The sequence below is a fragment of the Nelusetta ayraudi genome, unplaced genomic scaffold, assembly GCF_046127955.1.
Source record: "Nelusetta ayraudi isolate G7.1 ecotype Tasmania unplaced genomic scaffold, CSIRO-AGI_Nayr_v1 ptg000023l, whole genome shotgun sequence".
NCBI lineage: Eukaryota > Metazoa > Chordata > Actinopteri > Tetraodontiformes > Monacanthidae > Nelusetta > Nelusetta ayraudi.
The window spans coordinates 2,031,094-2,039,582 of record NW_027466073.1 but is presented as its reverse complement, the minus strand read 5'-3'; positions in this window follow the sequence as shown (position 1 = coordinate 2,039,582).

The following is an 8,489-nucleotide window of genomic DNA, read 5'->3' as shown; positions in this document are numbered from 1 at the left end:
GGCTAAGGAGGTGTGACCAAGGCTTTAATCGCGCGTTAAAAAAAAATTAGAAATTAGATTAATTAAATTAAGTAAATTAAAAAGGAGATTTTGAGTTAACGCATTGTTAACGCGTTATTAACGCGTTATTAACTGCGACAGCCCTACACACACACACACACACACACACACACACACACACACACACACACACACACGTGTTGTAATGCAGACGTAATTGTGGCTGCTGGACTTTCCGACTGCGGTCTGCTCCAAACCCAGATACTTCTATAAATACCAGCGTGTTGCGTCACTGTGGTTGCCACTAATGTGGTCAAACGTATTCACTTCTCGCTCCGCAGACACACGCCACCACAGAATGAACTTCAATTAGAACAACAGCAAGCGACGTTTTGGCCCCCGAATCACAATCTGAGTTTCCCATACATACTGTACTGAAGACATGGTGACATGAAGTTGTTAGAAACTGTGAATGATAAATTGAATAATCGGCCTCTGTGTTCTGAAAGCGATCAGCTGCCTTCAAGAAGATGTGACAGAACCAGGACTCGAGTGTCTGTAAAGACTCAGCAAGAAGTCAAACATGGAGCAACAGTGTAAGCGTAATTGAAGTTAACTTGGGTTTTTCTACTTTATTAAAAGAGCTGCAGGAACTTCTAAGTGATCAAGATTTAAAACAAAAATTAAAAATGAATGCAAACAACACGGGCACACAGCCATAAATTATTATATTATCATTTATATTATATTTTTCTATATATTTATATCATAAATTATATTTTATATTGTATATTCCATTAAAAAAAAATCATGGAACTAATTATATTGTCTACAAAATGTAATATGTTATACTGCACTATTGAACTGTTATTATTTATTACTTCCGCTACTACTATTATTGTTATACTGACTGTTGAGCTAAAGCACAAGAATGGGAGTTCCTCAAATTCACACTGCACTGAGAACAACTACACTTCCCAGAGTGCACCAGCAGCAGCAAACCAACTGCATTTCCTGAGCTGCCACTGATTTAAAGCACCTGAGGAGCAGTAGAGATCCTCAGTCAGTCAGTCTAAAACAGCCGTCAGAGAGAACCAAAAAATTCAAGGGAAACAAGTTCACTCAAAGGTTCAATCCAAAGACGCCAATGGTCGGTGAAACATTTTGTTTACCCTTAAGGTGTTTGGAATGGTGTGATACATTTATGTTTGACTGATTATATTATTGCTAAAATTCCTTTAAACATTTAAACCCTGCTAAAATTTAATTTCATACAAGTCATGTAATCATTTAATCATGTTTGTGCAATTCAGTCATTCAGTCGCATTTGAATTAAGATGTTAACTTTGATTTCTTTGTGTTTAACCTGATGAAATATTCAACTTATCAACCGATGAAGCCAACCATTCAAAAATCAAAAGTTGTAAGGCAATAAAGTTGATTAAGTTGGGAAATCTGAGTTGTCCTCGCGTCTTTTGGGTTTGAACTAGGGAAGGACTTGACACTGACGTTATGATTATGACTATTACTGTTGATTGTACTGTTATATACTAAATGGTAAAGTTTGAATTGGTACCGATGCCAGGAGTTGAGTTTTCTCATAAATTACATACAGCCTCCTTGAAGATTTGAGATTTACTTCTAATATATATGTAGATATATATACTGCTCAAAAAAATCAAGGGAACACTAAAATAATACACCCTAGATATCAATTAGGGAAATGTTCCTGTTGAAAATCTTTATAACTCACACAGTGGAACGTGTCAAGCAATGTGTTGAACAAAATAACATAAAAATGATCAATGTAAAATTAAATTAGTATCGCATGGGGGTCTGGATTTGAAATCCTACTCAAAATAAAAATGGAAACTCAGAATAGAGGCTGATCCAACTTCAGCGAAAGTTGTCCTCAGGACTACAGCTAGTCAAAATGAGGCTCAGTAGTGTGTGGCCTCCTCGTGCCTGAATGACCTCCCTACAACGCCAGGGCATGCTCCTGATGAGACGGCCAATTGTGTCTCGAAGGAAGACATGAAGTCCCAGATGTGCTCAATTGAATTAAGGTGTGGGGAACGGGCAGGCCAGTCCATAGCATCAATGCCGTCATCATGCCGGGACTGCCGACACACATTTTACAAAATAAAAGCACGTATTGCGGCTAACTGGCGATCGATAGATAAATAAGCCACAGTGGGCTAAACGAAGGAGTAATTGTTGACGCGCATGCAAAAATAAATCCAGTCTTGTTTCGAGGTTCTTCTTTATTTACTTTATTCTTTATCACAATGACCTCCGACGCTCACTCCACCACACCAAGCCATCCGAGGCACACAGGTGAATGTCATTAAATAGCATGGTGGCTACACCCCACAATGACACACACACACCCTACCCAGGTGTTAAAGAAGTGTGCTCACAAATATAAACATTAGAAACTCACGGCTAGGGATGGGCGATATGGACTAAAAGTTTTATCACAATAATTTCTGGCATTTATTGCGATAACGATAAAAGTGACAATGAAAAAATATGAAACAATTCAACTCCATGTTTTGGGATTATTATTTTTTTGGAAACTGCATATATTTGAAACCACACACGAAAAAACGTGTTAAAACGAAGCCGTATTAAAAGAAATATATATATATAAAAAAAAAAAAAAAAAAAGAATCCTGTTTACACGGATACGCTGGAAATGACTGAAAACGGTGTAGTTCCTATGCCCGGCCTGGTGTGGCGCCGCAAGTTTATTCCATGAAGGCGGAAGAAGAAGAACTCCTGAAGCACGCTGTTGCTGTGTCTCAATTCAGGGTCTGCATCCTTGAAGTACGCATTTTGAAAGGAAGTTGTGTCATAGCACTGCGCGAAGGCTTGTCCCAATTCCCAAGGGTCCTCAAAATGCGTACTCGGAAATACGCACTCGTTTTAGCCGATTCCAAGGATGCACCGCTACTATCCTTCGCATACTTGTGTATCCCATGATACTTGTGTATCCCTTCGCATACTTGCGTGCTGCTGCAAAAAATCCTGGGAACCTGGGCATTTAACAAGAATGGCGGCAATTCCTGTCCCCACAACCTTTAAATGTAAAGTATATAAATTATATAATATGAAGTATTCAAATTTTGAGTGGTATCAAAGTTTTTACCGTGGGGTTTGTGCTCATTTGAACATCCAACGCCATACATGTCAAACCAACATTGTCATTTCCTGTTTTATTTTGACATCCTTTCTAACCTTCCTCTCGTTTCAGATCACTTTCCCGTCCTCATGTGCCACCTGTGTGTCTGACCCAAGAAAACGCACAGTAAGCCGGTTCATCCTCGAAGAGTGATTTTTTTTGTTCTTGATAACTTTTTGTTCTTCGTCAAGATTTAGTTAATTGTTTCAGAGATTCTGTTATTTAGCCCCTCTTAGAGAGTGATTTTTCGTTTGTACTTTATTAGCCCCTTTGCATTCCTCCGGGTGAGCGCTTTTGGTTTCGATCTGTTTTCGTCTAGCTTTATCCTTTAGTTATCTGTAGCTTGCCCCGGTTTCCTCCTTTTGAGTGATTTTTAGTTTATCCCTTGTTTTCCCCATCCTCGGTCCCTTTATCCCTCGAGCAACTTATATCTTGCCCATTTTTCATAGATTAGATACTCTAGGAGTTTCACAGCCTGGTTATTTTGTTCACTTGGTCTAGAGGTGTATCGTGTTGGGTACAATAAAAAGCTTTGCCTCTCACTACCCTCTGTGTCTGAGTCCTGCCTTGAATAGAAAAGTGAAAAGTCCCAGCCTGACAGTTTCATTGTGTTTTAGGGAGCAAAGAGCAAACAGAGGCCCTGATCAAAATCAGATCAGAAAACGACCACATTTTTACAGGGGCCAAGAACTCTGCCAGTGCAGGGTGGAGGTAACGTAATAATAAATAAGCTATTTGTCAGTGTCCTGATGTAACCTTTTGTAAATATTTACATTCCCATGTTAACGTGATCTTGTCCTTAACTTTTCTCTTATTTCTCTGTTTAGAATTGTATTGGACAAGATGGGCCTGCTGGGGACTGTGGAGCCCCAGCAAGCAAAAAAAAAAAAAGAAGGGATAAAAATATAAGGTGGGTGTGGACTTGAATGATGTGGAAATGAACTCATATTTGTTTTAACCATGCAAATACACACTTTGCTGACATGAATGATTTCCACTGCATTAGGTTTTCAAATACCCAGGGACTGGCGAGGGAGTGAGCGGGAAGCCCACCACTGCAACCTGGCCCTGGTTTGACCTCATGGATGAGGTATTAGGTCAAAGGCCCTCCAACCCCCCCCCCGTCCTAATCGCATCTCTCCCTGAGGTCACACCAGAACCAGTTGCAGCGGTGGGTGACCAGGAGGAGGAGGACCCTGAAGAGGGAGGGAGTCAGCAAGTCCCGGGATCCCCCAAAAAGAGGAGGAGGGACAGGGAGGACGATCTCCTCGACCCCTTGAGGGAGGACATGCATCAGCAGGTGGAGGAAATGCGCCTTCTGCGGGAGGCAGAGGAGAGAGAAAGCGGGGAGAGGATTGACAGAATGTTCTCTCTCTCCTCGAGAGGCTGGTGGAGCGGAGATGAATATTTTGTATAGTTAATTTATTGTCATTTTATATTTATCTTCTAAATTGTAGAAGTTTGTTACAAAATAAAAAGTGCTATGTTCTCCCATGTTATCTTGCATCAAGTACAATTCATAAGTGACAAAAGTGTTAATAGACAACATCAAGTGATATTTTCATGGGTTTTAATGTAAAACAAACATTTGCAACTTTTTACAGAACTAATTAAAATTTAAATCTATTTAAACAATAAACTAAGCATTTACAAAAAAAACTGAACAGGAGTCCCTAGCAGTGCTGCTGGGATGGATGGGGTGCCACAATAGCGATCTTGAGGAGGGTGTTCCTCTTCTGGCTGGCGAGGACATCCTCTGGGGGGGGGGGTTCAGGGTGTCTGGGATGCCTCGCTCAACTCCACCGGATTGTCCTGGGTTTGCAGGGCGACTTGACCAACGGCTGCCATGTCACTAAGAATTTTTTGAGAAAGGGGCAAAGATTACATACTTTAACAATATAAATAGATGTTGTGCAGGATGGTACATGCTGTTATGACCTAAAATAAGCAAGAATTATTCATTGGTGTTGATTGACTGTTTCAGGACTCAAAAACAGGAGTCATGCTTTGTTAGGCTTTACCTGAGGCACAAAGGTGTGGTGCACCTCCAGCACTTAAAAAAAAAAAAAAAAAATGGCCCGAAACCTGCTCTTCATCATTCCAAAGGCACACTCGATGATAGAGCGCGCCTTGGAATGATGGCCATTGAAGCGCTGGGCTCCCACACCTTGAACAGGTTGTTTGAATGGAGTGATGAGGGGGAGTGGATGCTGGAGACCTGGGTACCCGCCGTCTGCCAGGATGAAGTGTCCTGGAGGAGGGTAGGCAGCCTGCCTGTACAGTGGGCTGTACCGGAGTACTCTGGCGTCATGCACCGACCCCGGCCAGCCCACGTACGTGTCCAAAAAGCGGCCCTGATGGTCACAAACTGCCTGCAATAGTATTGAAGGAAACAACTTTCTATTGATGTAGCAGTGACCATCAGGGCCGCTTGGTGGCTTTATCCTGACATGGCAGCCTTCGATCGCACCAGCAGCCTTGGAAAAAAGCTTGGTGTTTTGCCAGCCCTGCAAACCCCCGAGTTACTGCCGCCAGGTCTTCTGCAGTTTCTGGGAGGTGGATGACCTTCTGGCGAATGGCCACCACCTCTTCAGTAACTCGGTGGACGATCCGGTGGACAGTGGAGCGAGGCATCCCAAAAACACGGGCAACCACCCTGTACGATGTCCCACTAGCCAGCCAGAAGAGGAACACCATGGTCTCAAGTGTGGCACCCCATCCATGCCGCCGGTCCTGGTTGAGCAGCACTGCCAGGGACTCTCTGTTCAGTCGAAAGTCCTGCCTGGTCTCCTCCCCGTTGAGAAACCTGTCCAGGACAGGAACGGCCAGGTTGACCCTGCAGTACATTGGTCGGGTCTGAAGGGATGGAAGAAGCGAAGAAAAACCATTAAACTATAACTACTTTTAGTTTACAGCATGAATCAAGTTAATTTAAGAGCTATAGGCACAGAATCTGTTTATCTAATTATTATTCTGTCGAGGCTTCTCAATGTGGTTCGGATGATATCTGACAAAAATATATAAATTTTTACTGTCAAGTGTTTTTCTTCTTTTGAGCTGTGCATTTCCCACACTTGAGAGGAAGGGCACCGAACTCAAATGTTTGCTGGGCTTCACTCAATGACCAGGACTTTTTGATCCCTGCTGCCCACACATGCATAGGTGAAAACCCTTTAACCAAAAACCAACAAACAAGTTAAATTGGCTGAACAAGTGAATTAACACCAACCAATAAAACCAGTTAATAAATGACAGTGAATTCAACACATTAGTCACAATATATACTATGATTATTTACAATCGATATTTAATAAATAAATACAGTTTAAGCAATTAATTTAGTCACCAATTACGTTTAATTATCAACTATTAAGTTTACCTATTGTATTTATCAATTATGTTTATCAGTTAGCAGTGAGACTTTAATTCAGTCTAGTGCGACAATCAACATGCCTCGCCCCATTTCCTTCACATTAAACAATTCATGCACCCCCACGTGTCCTCCTGCGCCGGTGCTGGAAACAAGAGCGACGCGGCGCAGGCGCAACAGGTAGCTGTCGTAGCAGTCTGCAAACACCATGGCTGGCGGTCTTACCGGCTGTCTGTTCAGTCTAAAAGTTCAGTCGCCGGCTTTGCACAGCTCCGTGAGTGGTTTCGCTCCGACGAGTGCCTCTTGCGCAGACTGGCGTCCTGCTCGCTCTCACCTGCCCTTGATTGCGCGCTCCGCTTATATCCGCCCGGGTGCGTGTGGATAACCAATTAATTGTTTCGGGTCGCAGCCGACGCCACGAAGCGTTCGCCGCAACATGTAAGCTGCTTGTATACCAGCTACCCCTAACTGTGAATTGACTACTAATAAAAACAAAATTACTGTGGGCTCAAATAACACGTTTTAACGTTACCTCTGCTCGGTCCTCTCTCAGCCGGAGAAATGTCACCCGCGGGCGCAAGCGGCGTAAACGCACGAAGAAAGTCCTCCTTCTCTCCTCTTCCTCCAAGACATAGTAAAATAATTAAAAAAAAAAATAAATAACATGACTAACTCAGGATCCATTATTTATTTATTTATTTCTGTTTGTGTTTCTCTTTCTCTCTTCCTTTTTCGTCTCGTTTCTCCCAGCTGTTTCGTATTTAGTGGGGTTGGCCAGCTGTGACGCGGTGACGTACGAGAACGGTGGTGACGCAACCAGGAAATACGCCGAAGGCAGACCATCCCGGGCGGTTGCCGGGGAGGCGGGGTTTGGTCCGTCCTTCTTGGCTGGGTCCTCGAAGAACGCTTCCTTCAGACGGAGGACACTCGGTTTGAAGGGCGCAAACCCTGAATTGAGACACAGCAAGGGTCTGCATCCTTGAAGTACGCATTTTGAAAGGAAGTTGCGTCATAGCACTGCGCGAAGGCTTGTCCCAATTCCCAAGGGTCCTTAGGACGCTCAAAATGCGTACTCGGAAATACGCACTCGTTTTAGCGATTCCAAGGATGCACCGCTACTATCCTTCTCGTACTTGTGTATCCCATGATGTTTTGCGTGCTGCTGCAAAGCATCGTGAGATCTTGGGAAGTCAGCTGAAATTAGCTGCAAGTACTGGTAAAGACACTTCATATAAATGTAAGTATTGAAATTTTACATAAAATATGCAGTTTTAACATTGGGTTTTTATTTATTTGAATATCGAACGACATTGTTAGATGGCAAACCAATGGTTAGCTTGATGCTATAAAAACGTCACTTCCGGGATTGGCCAGCAGGAGGGAACGGCGGTGACGCAACGAGGAAATACGCCGAAGGCTAGACCGTCCCGTGTGGTTATGGGGAGGCGGGGTTTGGTCCGTCCTGCTTCGATTCTCGAACATGGTGGGTACGCTATCAGCCCCGTGCTTGTTATTGTGCAACACATGAGCTGCCGGCTGCCAGCAGCAAGTGCGCACGTAATTACGTCATCAACAGGAGTTTATCGTTATTACTGCAAGATGACATATTCTTACCACGGTGAATTTTATGACGATTTAATGCCGATGTTCTCCCTCTAAATCTTTGACCAACGGATTCAAAGTATCCGCGTGCAGCCAATCACAGCAGACAGCATTAAAAGATTTACACTGCACGATTAATGTCAACATGCTGTCAGATTTTCCGATGGCCAATGACGGATTAGCAGGCTTAGCGTGGTCTCTTGGTTTAAGCCACTTATAGAAATGGAAGATTACCTTTATTTTGTAGGCGGAAGGAAAAAAGTTCCGGATGAGCAGCATTGGTTGGTGGGCCGCCCCCGGGGGATGCAGAGTCAAGTCAGGGGAGGCGTGAAA